At 45.4% G+C, this 13,878-nt stretch overlaps 1 protein-coding gene across 7 annotated transcripts in view; it reads right to left on the bottom strand.

Moving 5' to 3' along the window:
* DAB1 (DAB adaptor protein 1) overlaps positions 1 to 13,878 on the bottom strand; it is a 964,054-nt gene that overhangs the window by 646,554 nt on the left and 303,622 nt on the right. For 2 of the 7 annotated variants that reach the window (XM_078670019.1, XM_078670029.1), the window contains exon 1: positions 9,554 to 9,616. The exons of 2 other annotated variants lie outside the window; for them this stretch is intronic. The gene's annotated coding sequence lies outside the window, so the exon portion shown is untranslated. Of the gene's footprint in view, positions 1 to 9,553; positions 9,627 to 13,878 lie in introns of those variants that run through there. 3 more of the 7 variants (XM_078670055.1, XM_078670047.1, XM_078670009.1) reach the window with 3 other exon arrangements.

Genomic DNA, 13,878 nt, shown 5'->3' with positions numbered 1-13,878 from the left:
ATGTGTCTGACTGAGGTGAATCCTTTCCAATCTGCATAACATGCCCTTGTTCTTCCCCTTGCTTGCTCGATATGTCGCTAATGTCCCGAGCTTTGGCTACCTTAGGTTTTCTGCCAACTGGGACTGTGGTGTTAGCGCGTTTTCTTTTCGGTATGGCGCCCTCCCTTCGCTCCCGCAGTTGCCTAGTATTTGATTCTTCCTGAACTTCAACCGCTATCATTTCCAGAGGATCCTCTGATAAAGTGAGGGGTAAAGGGTCAGTTAGAGACTGTGTTTGTGGTTGCAATAATGCATTAGCCATACTGTGCACGACTGCTTGCGTCTCTAAAAGATTCGATCTATTGATGTGTTCAGGGGTGCGTGCGGTTGCAAAATGGCCATAGATGATCTTTTGGCCATAGCTAAGTCCTGCGACACCCTTCGTTCCATTAGGCTAATGCCTTGGTCTATTACCGAATTGGCCCTTATTATAAAATTGTCTAGTGTGCCTGTTAACTGGGGCCCTCCCAATGTGGCCTTGCTCCTGCTCTCGCGTGTGGACATCCTTTAAGAACAGAGTTATAAACACTAAATACTGGATTGCAATAAATTACAACAGCGTACATACAGTTCCAAGCTAGCAGGGAAAAGAGGGGTGGTCCGGTCCGGTCTTGAGCGGCCTTGAACGGACTTAAACGGGCCTGCCCTTGGCCCGGGCTTCGCCTGGCGCGCGTCCCGCGTAACGCGGATATGGGCGTTTCTTGTAGGAGGAGGTGTGGGCGGGAAGAGGGCCCAGGTGCGGCAGGTCACGTGCCGCAAAGCCCACTGGTCCTCGCAGTCCCGCACAGACGTTAGCGCCAAGTCGGCAAGTTCAGGCAAAGCAGGTGAGGAAAATGTCCCCGAGCAGCTGGAAGGCAAAGGTATCCCAACACTTAAAGTCTACAACTGCGAGCGGCACCCGCCTAGCGGGGGCCGCGAGTCATTTAGATGTGTAGGGAGGTGGGGCGGGAAGAGGGCCCAGGTGCGGCAGGTCACGCGCCGCAAAGCCCACTGGTCCTCGCAGTCCCGCACAGACGTTAGCCCCAAGTCGGCAAGTTCAGGCAAAGCAGGTGAGGAAAATGTCCCCGAGCAGCTGGGAGGCAAAGGTATCCCAACACTTAAAGTCTACAACTGCGAGCGGCACCCCGAACTTTCTAGAACCAGTGGTGGGGGAAGGACAGGCAGTACTCCACCACTCAAAGGCCGGCACCAAGTATAAATACTATATCTCCAGGGCCACTCATCGAAACACTCCTGAACCTGTAGACGATTCAGAAGGAGGGCTGACCTGCTGCCAGAGGACAACTCAAGCTGCTTGAAGGACTGTCTTGCTGTCAGAAAGAAGTTTGGACCTGGTTGCCTTAATCCCAGAACACAGAGAAACTCCAAGGGTTAGTTGGCTGACCTCCTGTGTGAGCTACAGGGACATAATAAGCTTCAGAGGCATCCCTGCAACTGGCAGGCTGACCTGCTACAACTGGACATGTCTGTACCTGCCTGAGACCTGCTGCTGGTCTCTGCTGCAATAAGTCCTGATCCCCAAGAAGTGCCCCTCTAGGTCCTGGACTCTTGGCTGGCATCAGTGGAAGCACTTCCAAGAAGAAACGGTGAAGATCCTGGAGTACCAGCTCCTTGAAACTGTGAATGGGCCTATTTAGTGAGACTGGCTGTTCGCACTAACAATGACTGTCCATGACTACAGGCAATAAAAGACCTATGCTTCAATCTACAACAACGACAGCTGCCAATGTGATGCTCCAGTGACGACCAGATCTTGTGTTACAACAACGACCATCTGCAATGCTTCACCTGCTCTTCACTTCAAAAGCCCCTTCCTTGTGGCCTCCACCAATGTGAACAGAACTCTTCATGCTGGAAGATAACTCTTAGGTGGGACTAACCTAGTCCCTGTATGAGAACGCGCTCCACAGCGGGTGGCCTGAACCTATGACTTTCACCTGGTCTTGCATGACTAGATGATCTGGAGTGGCTCTTTGTGCTTTTAGATGCTATTTACTGAAACCTTTATATAAGAATATCTGTGGGTCTACTGATTGGACTTTTGTCATTCTGGTAAAATACACTCTTACGGTTTTTCTAAATTTGTCTAAGATTTGTTTTGTGTTGTGCATTCATTATATTACTGTTTGTGCTGCATAAACACTTTAGACATTGCCTCTAATATATGCCTGATTGTTTTTATGCCAAGTTACCAGAGGGTTAAATGCAGGTCAATTTAGTGACTTTTGTGGTTCACCCCGAAAAGGATTGTGGTTGTTGCCTGAGTGGGGCTTTCAGCCAGTCATATAACTTGCAACTTTCAAAACAAATCTGCCACTCATGTTGTTCACATAAGGCACATCACTGAGTACTCCAAACATGTACATAACTTATACCACTCGCCATTTGCACCACTCATAATGGTCATATGACTCTCATCATTGATCAGTCACACTACTTGGAGAACATACAGCAATCACATCACTCACACCATTCACATCTGTCACACCACTCACATCATTCAAGTCACTCAATGATCTACGACTCATGTCATATTTCAATTAAATGTGGGTAGGGGAAGGCAGGGTTTGTGGGAAGTAGGGAGGAAGGAGAATGATATTTTTGTGAGAAATTCTGATAACATAACTCATCAGTTTTATGTAATGGGCTGTGTGGCATACTACGTGACCTTAGCACTGTTGCAAAAAAGCAAGCATTGGCAAAGCCAATAGGTCTGTGTTATGACTGAAAATGCAGAACAGACCAAATGGCTCTCTCTGTGCTGAATGACAAGTAACAGGCTTTCCTTGAGCAAAATATTTGTATTTTCATGTGTGTTTACCTGCCTGCCTTTTCTTGCATACAACGAGACTGGCTGCTGCACACCTATGAAGTTATATTTTTCCATTCCTTACATTATTATGTTCTACTTCATCTTACATAACGTTTATTGGCTTTAAAGGTTACACTAATCACATCAAACGACATTGGCATGGTTATCGATAGTGCAGCAGCTACAGTGACACCAGCACCCAGTGGGTGAAATTAATACTATGAATTACTATTTTCCTGGTGCCTCTGAAAGATAATTGTGGCTGAATGCTTTGAAATGTTTACTGACAGGGACCAAAGACGACTGAAAGGTGTTCCACTTTTTAAATGAATAATATCAAGTGTTGCATTTCTCGTAAAATCAATCATTTAACTTGCTCAGCCATTGAGTGAGTGAAAACAAATACTTTTTGTAGGATTGTCTCCGTATTTAAACATATCCCACGTCAAAAATTATTTATACATTTTCCATTTGTAGCAAAAAGGCATTAGAGTAGGAATGTAAAGGCGTTTTGACTAAGAGACGGTAACAACAGACGTAAAATCAAGGAGAACCTCACAGTTTTATTATGCTTCTAAAGCACTTATGGTCATTGGTTTGATGCTGCTCGGTAAATACGTAACTGCTGCATAATCCACCACTTCTAGTATCTAAAAAGTGCAACCAAACAAATTGAAGATTCTTTTTATGGAGATGCTCAAATAAGGTATTTTGCTCTTTGATGACGGGAGAGTTAAGTCTAAACTTTGAGAGCCTTCAATGAGAAGCTACAGAGCCCTAAAAGAGCAAGGATGATGGCCTAATAGATATTCTGGAAAGATAATGGTGCATTTTTGGATTATACAACCTGGTGATCCATACGATGCATGATATGCAGCTGTTTTCAGATAGTCTACTCCTTGGTGGGTAGCCAGTGAAGGCTACACAAACGGGGTGAGAATGGCTGAATCTAAGGGTGTCTGTAACCAGGGAGCAGACTGGGCTTGAAGTACTTTAAAACGTTGAATTAAGTGGCTAGGTAAACCTATATTGGAGCAGTTGGCCACGCCAACCAGGCATGACCCAACAACAGCAGCAATAAAGGATGTTTACCATCTCCTCAGTGAAGAAAATTATTTTTCACTACATAAGCAGATGAATAAGGGGGCCTATATTTGTGGAGTAACAGTCATTTCAACACTAAATGTAATAAGACTGTGGTTAATTCTGAGTGAAAAGAGACAATATACCTTCTCTCAAGGCCATTCAAACTCACCCCAGAGATTATCCTCACCATCAACCACTATTACCTTGGTTCTATCTGAATTTAGTTTGAGTCATCGACTGTCCATCCACTCCTGAATGTGGCCACCAATCTAAATTGTTATGCCAATGAGAGTCCACTCACAGGTTGATAAAGTGCTGGCCACTGTTGGAAATGTGCCTTTTGTGAATGGTTACCCTAGATTTTTCATATTTTTCTGGACCTTATTTTAACTGATAAAATGACTGAGTGCATGGTGACACTGGCATTCCCTAGCTGTAAAATGGTACAGTCAAACTAGGTTTTAACTAATTAATCTTTTAAATCTTCATACAAGGCCATGGTAGATGACAAAGAAATTGCACCATTGGCTGTACTGTGTTTACAGCCCCCAGATATATGACAACAATATATGGTTAATTGGAACACCACTGTGGTCTCGCTGGGTTTCAGTTTAAAAGCACTCTAGCTCTACATACAAAAGAAATTGCCTTTGCCAGTCAGTAACACATATTTTCTATTACCTAGTTTATGCATTAAAAAGCCCCACTAAAGTGTGCCTTGGAAGCCAATTGGGCTGGTTGTTTAATATATATATATAATAAATAATAATAAATAATAAAGACATTTATAAAGTGCTATGGTTACGCCATCCCGGCGTGTCCCCGCGCTAAAGAAAGAAGGAGCTCGCCAGAGGAGAGGTCAGTACATGGCCAGAAACACTAATGTAGACTTACAAGGAGAACAGATGTGTTTTCAGTTGACGGCGGAATTTGGTTTCAGATGGCTCCCGGCGGAGACTGGTGGGACGTTTGTATGTAACTTAATAAAAATGTACTTTGGGATGCCTGGCTTAGAACGAATTTTGCCACACATCTCACCTACAGAGCCCAATGCACATTTCAGTCTGGAGTTAACACCTTGCTGTCCATAGGACAATAGGCAAGAAAGTAGATAGGATTGGCTGCCAACAAAACTCCACTCACAGGCTAAATTACAGGATAAGACTGTCACCTTTACACAACCCTCTCAGACTGAACCCTGCAAGAGCCCTGGCTGTTGAAAGACCTGGTAACTAGAAGTCTGCCCTGAGGATCGGAGGGCTGCAGAAGTAACAAAGAGGAAATTTCTGAGCAGATGGATGTGAGTGAATCATTTTTGCACCACCAGAGGACCCAGAAAAAGGCGCTGAGGATTGCCCATTAAGGTTTCATTCTGGAAAGGCATGACAACCAGGTTCATCTTACTTGGAGATTTTTGTTGCACTGAAAACAAGTTCAGTGAACCCTGGTGGAAAAACAATATAGCCTCATGGAACCTCTCTCTGACTACAAACTCTTGCTTTCTCTGCTGGAGGATTTTGTGAACCAAAAAAGTGACTGACACTGAAGGAAAAAAATCAGACCAGAGTGAAGTGATAGATCTACTCCAATTGCAAAGAAATAAAACAGTTTCTGATATTTGTCACTTACCACACTTGCAAATCTTTTGTTACCCCAGTAAAGCTGAGGTCAGGGCAGGGAGGCAGGAAATTAAAAACACATATGGGGACAGAACCCCGAAGAATCTTCTTTACTAGATCCTCATATCCAACTCTTCAATACACCTCTGGAGCTGTGGAAGACTCAGAAGGATTGTGTGCTGCTCTGCAATAAGGACTGCTACTCTGCCACCCTGCTGCTTAAACAAGTAGGACTGGATGTGCATCTTGAACACAGGACTACCGGAGTGACTCCAAGGGCTTGTTGACTGGCCTTCTGATCCGAGCCTCAGGGACAGAAAAGACTCCAACCATCTTGAACCCAGGACCTGGACTCCGCCTGCTCTTGTCCTAGTAGACCCAATGCTGCGTAACGCATTGCCCCACAGACCATCGGAACTGCTACTTTATGATGCATCTCGATGCAGGCAGCCATGGCCCATGTAGGGCGTGCCACCGGGAGGTGACGTGGGGCGGGGTAGGATGGGGGTTGTAAAATGCGGGGAAATGGACGATTTCAAGTAAGTACCGGGAAAAAAAACGAATTTTGTTGCGCGCGCTGCATCACATTTGGCAATGCAGCGCGCGCAATGAAATTCTTTTTTTTTTTGGTACTTACCTGAAATTGTCCGTTTCCCGCACTTTACAACCCCCCTCCCTGCCCCACCCCACGTCACCGCCCGGTGGCACGCCCTACACGGGCCGTGGCTGGATGCAGAACCTCGCCTCGAAGATCTGCAGCTCCTCAGAACCACCACTGTGTGACGCATCTTGATGGCATGGCATGGCAGCCCCACATTCCATCGGAACTGCCACTACCTGATGTATCTCAATGCACGATCTTGCAGCACAGCCCCACAGCCCATCAGAACCACTGCTTCATGACGTATCCTCTGAGTTAGACTTAGCAATGCTCCGCAACCTAGATTTAAGGAACTTTGTTAACCGGACCTACCTTGATCCCTGTATCCAGCCCGTGCCCCATCATGGTTGGTCATAACTTGGGACTTTGTCCTGGTCCGGCATGACCAGATAACTACAGTTGGTGCTTTGTACTTCTAAGCATTATTTTCACTGAAATATATTTTTTTTTAAACTCTGGTGCTAGTGATTAGATTTTTGTAATTTTTATGTCAAATAATTTATTAAAGTATATTCTATTAATGTCTTAGGTGCTGTGGGATTTTTCTTGTTTTGTGTTTTCATTTTAGGACTGTTTTAAGTGCTGCATAAATACTTTATACAATGCCTCTTAGTGAAGCCTGACTACTTTGTGCCAAGCTACAAAGAGGTTAAGCACAGATTATAATGGGGTTTGCTTGTGTCTCACCCTGACATAAATTGTGCTTGCTGCTTGTGCAAAGTTTCACCCCCCTCAACCACCAACCCAGTTTCTTAACCCCTTGCATGCTAATGATGGCCTCAGTCCATCATGCACTGCGGTGCTCATGTGCAGATGACGGCTGGGGGCCGTCATAAACCCGCCCACTTGCGATTTTGCCGCACAAGCGCCCATATCGCGGCCGCATGCAAGGGGTTAAAATAGCACTAAACGGACTCACTCAGTAGTATAAATGTTATCATTCTTTCAAGGACAAATGTTTGAGCCAGCCTTTCTGGAATTCAAGCATCTGTCCTGTAGTATAGACTATTGTCACATCATAGGGTGTTCAACTCACTGAGCATGCTTGCTAGAACTGAGTAGAGGCCAGATAAAACAAGCAATAGGCGGTGGGCGGAGCAAAGGCGGGACATGCACCCGCCTTTGCCCAATTGCGTGCTGTCTTTCTTAGAAAGACGCACCCAAAGCCCAATAGCCTGCGACGAAAACAAAACCACATGCACAAGCGTGTGGTAAGATTTCAAAAGCCCTTACATAAAATCTTCGCCAGAACAGCACATGCGCGCTGTTACAGGCTCGACCTAAAAAGGCTAAATATTTGAAGGATGAGAGTTCGAACAAGAACGTAGTGAAGTGTACGACTATGTCTGTGTATTTGGGTATATTAGGACACTTTGCAATGAAGTGTTAAGTTCCAAAAAGCTGCCAATGGCTTAGTTTTGCTTCACCCACCTGACCCTACTTCCAGGATCGTAGCTTTGGGGAGGGGGGGAGTGCTTGGGGTGTTACACTCTCCTAAATTTATGTTTGGTAGTAAATAGTTGGATAAAGGTGCATTAAGTTAGGTATGGTAAGGTGTTTGTCAGATTTCACTTGGGATTTTTACATACACATGCAGACTAAGACACACATACACTCGTCTCTGTTTTGAAAGTCCTAACAATTGTCAATGTTACAAAATTTTGAGTTTTAAGTACCACTCATAATCTTCACTCCTCTCTCTTTCTCCTGCCCTGGTTCTGGTATACTGTATTCAACCAGTGTGGTTGTTGGGAAATCTGAAGCTGACCCTCCCCCTAATCTGACTGATCAAGCTACGCCCCGGCTTGTTGCTACGTCCTGCCTGTTTCCTGTAGTCTAATGTAAAGCCTGGCATGGATCCTGCTGGTGGAAACTGTGTTTCCCTTCTGGCAATGAGTTGCAGTGGAGAAAAAACAGCAGCACCTTAGAAGGGTAGCATCAGGGGTGTAGCTTGGTAAGTAAGACTGGGGCTGTGTGAGTTTAAGATTTTCCGACAATCACGCTGGCATATCATGTTAATCATTATTTGAGCAGCAGCACATGAGGGGGGATTAAGGGCTAGTGGAAAGGGAAAGGAGTGCGGATTGTGAGAGGGTACTTAAACACAGTACTTTGTAAAATAACCATGTTTTAAGACATTCAAAACAAACACTAGGTTGTGTGTGTGTGTGTTTGTCTGAGTGAGTATTTAAAAATTCCAGGTGAAATTCGTCAAATACCTTAGCATACCTGACTAAAAGCTCCTTTGCCAACCTATTTAGTTAAAAAAAAACATTTATTAGGGGGGTGTAACACCTCAAAACATCCCCCCCTCCCCTGAAACGAAGCCTCTGGGTAGCATCTCCTTTCCCTGATTCCAGAAATTCTACCCTGCCACTTCTGGCAGTGTGAGATTGTGTTATGAGCTTGTGTGGCACAGCTGGATAGGCCATGCTGTGGCAGCCGTGCAGTACGTGTGTACCCCTGCACAGAAACAGGAATGTCCCTGATGCAGCACAAGGCCTCTTCCTGAAGCAATCATGCTACATAAAATGAAATGGAGAAGTTGAGAGTTCTAGGACTAAGCGTCTCCACACATCCCTTCTTATTAAAGTATAATCCCAAATCATAAATAGGTATTCAATTTTAATGTTCTGTGTAACTTACATGACATGCTAAGTTTAGCTTATGACTTGGCAGTTTAACAGAATTCTATACCGATACTTCATTTATCCACATACACTTAGTCTAGTCCCTGAATTAGCTCAAGGGCATTTAAAATCATTCTGTGAATCTACATGCGGCGGCCAAGGGGCGGACTGTGACGCTACACATTCCTGGCTGTCTGTGCAATCACCAAACAACCTTAAGAGTGTATTATTATTCAAGGCAACTGTGGGTGCACTGCAGTCTCTCTTTCTCTCTCACACACACACACACAAACCCACTGACACAAGTGATGATGCCCTCCCATAACCTCCCCCAGTGAAGTGACTGTGTCCACGAGAAAGGGAGAAAACCAAAAAGATAAAAAGGAAGAAATATATCATTAGATACATAAAGAGTGAGACATAAAAGGAAAGAGAAATGAAGGGCAGATAAAGGCAAAGAATGGGAAAGAACGAGTATTAACTAAGCACACACAGGCACAGACATAAACACACACAACCCAACAGAGAGAAAGACACAAAGGTAAAAGACTTTACTATGTATTCCATCATACGGAGAAACATACCTATCTGTATGTCGAAAAAAGATATTACTCTCTGAAAATCGTAATTTACATCTAGTACTAACTCAAAGACAATGATTATAATGAAGAAATGTGAAAATGTACAGCTGGAAAATTCTAGTTACCTTCATAAGACTTGACAGCTGCAAGTGCTGTATTCTGTCAGTAGCTTCTGCAGACACTACGGTAAGCGGAAGGACGGCAATCTATAACAGGTGCAAAGTACAAGAGGTCATAGGATCCACCAATTAGAGCTGTTAGCTCAGTGATAACGATGAAGCTGCAGTCACTGTGGGGGAAGCATGATAACGAGCAGTGTTCGAAGACTGCTCTGGAGCAGCTATCTGTGCTGTAATTATACAGAACCAATCTCACTAGTTAGAACATTACTTTGTAGTCCCACTTGGTCCACAAGGATTGTTTAAGAGGATGAGTTAGCTCCCACTCTGAGCTTGATTTGTTAAAACAAAACGAATATATATATATATATATATATATATATATATATATATATATTACCTACTGGCGGTCGCCAGTAGGTATATATAGTTAGGATTTTTTCTCTATGGGATTTTTGAAAATTCTATGTCTAATAACTTTGCCGTTTGTGGACGGAATTGGCTGAAATTTTCAGGAAAATGGCACATTTTGTTTCTGAGCAGCCTTTGAAAATTTGGGGGGGGTTCGTCAAGGGGGGGCCGAGAAAAAAGGGGGGTCCCAAAACGCGTTTTTCCCATGTTAATTTCCATAGGGCGGTTGGCCTCACTTTTAGACCGAACGGCTGAATGGATTTGCACGAAACTTGGCAAAATTGTAGGGACTGGTAGCCCGATGTGCCTTTTGTAGGTCTCAATATATGTGCTCCAGTGGATTTTGAGAAATTAACGTTTAAAAAAAGATATATATCTGTAAGCGCGGACCGGGCAGCGGCCTAGGACGCGTACTTTTCGCGCAACGGAGCTTTGTGAAGCGAAGCTGATTGGTTCTCCGGCGTCTGTCAACATTCCAAACAGTCCGTAGTGGCCGCAAACAGTCCGTAGTGGCCGCCATCTTGTCTCTCGGTAGGATCGAGAGACAAGAGGAGGCCAAAGCGAAGGGGTAAATGACCATAAGGGGGAATAGTAGATCCTCGCTGACCCCCTAGGTTTGATGTGGAGGTTTTAAAAGGGCCCCGCGGGGCAAAAAAAATAAATTATAATAATAATCTTACGGCTGAATGGATTTGCACGAAACTTGGCAAAATTGTAGGGACTGGTAGCCCGATGTGCCTTTGCTAGGTCTCAATATATGTGCTTCAGTGGATTTTGAGAAATTAACGTTCAAAAAAAGATATATATCTGTAACAGCGCACCGCTTCGCGTACTTTTCGCGTTACGGAGCTTTGCGAAGCGAAGCTGATTGGGTCTCCGGTGTCTGTAAACATTCCAAACAGTCCGTAGCGGCCGCCATCTTGTCTCTCGGTAGGATCGAGAGACAGGAGGAGGCCAAAGCGAAGGGGCAAATGACCATAAGGGGGCATAGTAGATCCTCGCTGATCCCCTAGGTTTGATGTGGAGGTTTTAAAAGGGCCCCGCGGGGCAAAAAAAATAAATAATAATAATAATCGAACGGCTGAATGGATTTGCACGAAACTTGGTAAAATATTAGGGACTGGTAGCCCGATGTGCCTTTGCTAGGTCTCAATATATGTGCTTCAGTGCATTTTGAGAAATTAACGTTCAAAAACAAGATATATATCTGTAACAGCGCTCCGCTTCGCGGAGATAAAATTATATCTGTATTACCTAGCTGTTGCTAACACCAGTTAGCGACGGCTAGTAGGAGATAGCGACCATCTTGGGCCCCACTTTGCATGTGAGTGATATTTATCACTAATGACATGCAAAGTGGGCATGCCAAGATGTTAGCGACTGGAAACAGTCGCTAACATCGCTATCTCCTATTATCAACTTTTGGAAATATTCGAGATAAGCGCGAATATCTCCAAAAAGTAACAGCTGCCCTGAGCAGTTCTTAGCCATGTTATCCTATGGGAGGTGGATAACATGGCTAAGAGGATTAGCTCGGTAATGCATGAATATCGCTGAGTTTTCAGCGATATTAATGCATTGCGGTCGGTTTTTATCGTATTTGCGATAAACTTTGATAATAGCAAGGTTTATCTGCGATAATTTCTGACGGTAAAAAAATCTTTGCAATGCATCGTTAGGGATAAATATCGCTTAACTTTGGTAATATGCCCCAACGTCTGTTAACGTTCGATTCGAAGGAAATCAGGAAGTGTTGAAAAACATTGTCTGCGCCATCTTGTCTTTTTTCAAATGCCACACTTTTGTCGTGCACGGCAGCCATTTTAGATGCCTTGACCAGACCCACTCTGTGCACGCTGTCGATCCTTAGCATGGCTCCCCACCCTCGCAAGCATCTCCCCCAGGCAGTGGTCACCCCCGCTCTCTGTCTTATGCATGGGTAATAAACCTCCCCCCATCTGCGCTGCTCTTTCCTGAGAATCACACCCTGTGCCCGCCCGACACCTCCCTTTCGCCCTATTCACTACTGCACCCTCTGACACTCCTTTTCCTCTGTGTCCGATTGTCCAGGCTGGTCCTAGGGTATCAGCTAGCCCTGCAGATGTAGTTTATGGCCACAGCTGTAAAGATTCACCCCTCTTCAAAGGAGTTATAGTAGATCAAGGCCCACACTCGATGAGATCCGTCACAGCAGAAGCGTTGCTATTATCTGAAAACCATCCTGTATTGTGATTGGGGAGGGGACCGAGCGTGAAGCGGAAGATTCCAGGGATGACTCTTTGTACATCAAAGTTTTTACAATTATGTGTCACATTAAAAATATATAGCACTCCGACAAAGTAGTAAGATTATAAAACTTTAATAATTTATAAATATATACAAGAAAACAAAAATAGTAATAACATATAAACATTTTTAGGGAAAAACAACGAAGTAGCGGTCGGCTGTGCGAATAGTCCCAACGCAGCACAACGTCCAGATTTCCGGCGTGGGGCGGGTCATCAGTAGCAAACTGTTGTGCGAATAGTTCCAAGGCAGCAGAACGCGCTGAAATCTAGATGACACGAAAGTGATGTCTAGTAAGTTGCCACCCAGCAAATAACGGCGTGGGGCGTCGCGGGGGGTGGGTCTTCAGTAGCAAACTGTTGTGCGAATAGTTCCAAGGCAGCAGAACGATGGCACCAAGGTGATGTCCAGTAAGTTGCCGCACTGGTTTTGGTATCCTACAATGCTGCTCCGAATAACGGCGTGGGGCGCCCCGGGGGAGGCGGCGTGAACGGGCCTCTCCAGGTGGAGTGTCATCTGTTGTAGTGGGGCGCCCCTTTACCGTTTCAGTTGCCATTCCGTCCGTTTTTGGTCCACTGTGTCAAAAGCCGCAATTCAGCTGAGTTGCGCCCACTCTTGCGGTGCAGCGATAGGCGGCTGTCACAGGACTCTCAAAATGGCGGCAGGCTCTTTCCTTTTTGGGCCTGGTCCACTGAAATGGCCCTGGGACACCTTGGAAATCGGACGCTTGTCTGCTAGGTCTTGGACCCCATTCTCGAAAGCGTCCCCTCCGCCTTGAGAATTCATCAAAAGTTTTGGGGGCCCCGACTCCTGCAGGCTTCTGGTGGGGAGCGGCTGCCATGATTGCTCGCGGAATGACTACGACGGAGCTACGAGATGGTGGTGCTCTCATGCTGACGCCAGCTTCAGTCTGAAACATCCAGAAACAAGGTGGGGCTTTCATCGTTTGGAAAAAAAAAAAGTTTTCATCCAATGAAAAGTGTTGTTTTTAGGTCATATGATCAAGCCTTCCATCATTAGGAAACCAAAAGTAAAATGAACCAATGAAAAGTTTTATAAACAAGTCACATGACCTGTTATGCGGCATAGGGTATAAAATGCGGAGAAAATACGTTGGCACGTGAGGCGGCGTCAGTAGCGGACCGATGTGCGAATAGGCCGAAGGCAGCACAACGCGCCAAGATCCGGATGGCACCGAGGTGGTGTCCAGCAAGTTGCAGCACTGGTGTGGCCATCCTACAATGTTGAAAGTCGGCGTGGGGCGCCCCGTTGGCCTGTGAGTTTGCGTCAGTAGCGGACCGATGTGCGAATAGGCCGAAGGCAGCACAACGCGCCAAGATCCGGATGGCACCGAGGTGGTGTCTAGTAAGTTGCCGCACTGGTGTGGCCATCCTACAATGCTGAAAGTCGGCGTGGGGCGCCCTGTTGGCCTGTGAGATGGTGTCAGTAGCGGACTGATGTGCGAATGGGGCCAAAGGCAGCGCAACAATATTTTCTGACGAGAAGACACCACAAGGCGCTGAGATGCCAAGATCCGGATGGCACCGAGGTGATGTCTAAGTTGCGGACTGATGTGCGAATGGGGCCAAAGGTAGCGTAACAATATTTTCTGTATGGAAGATACCACTAGGCGT

This window comes from Lissotriton helveticus, chromosome 1_2 (genome assembly GCF_964261635.1).
Source record: "Lissotriton helveticus chromosome 1_2, aLisHel1.1, whole genome shotgun sequence".
NCBI lineage: Eukaryota > Metazoa > Chordata > Amphibia > Caudata > Salamandridae > Lissotriton > Lissotriton helveticus.
Note: the sequence above shows the minus strand (reverse complement) of the source record. Positions and strands in the feature narration are given on the sequence as shown.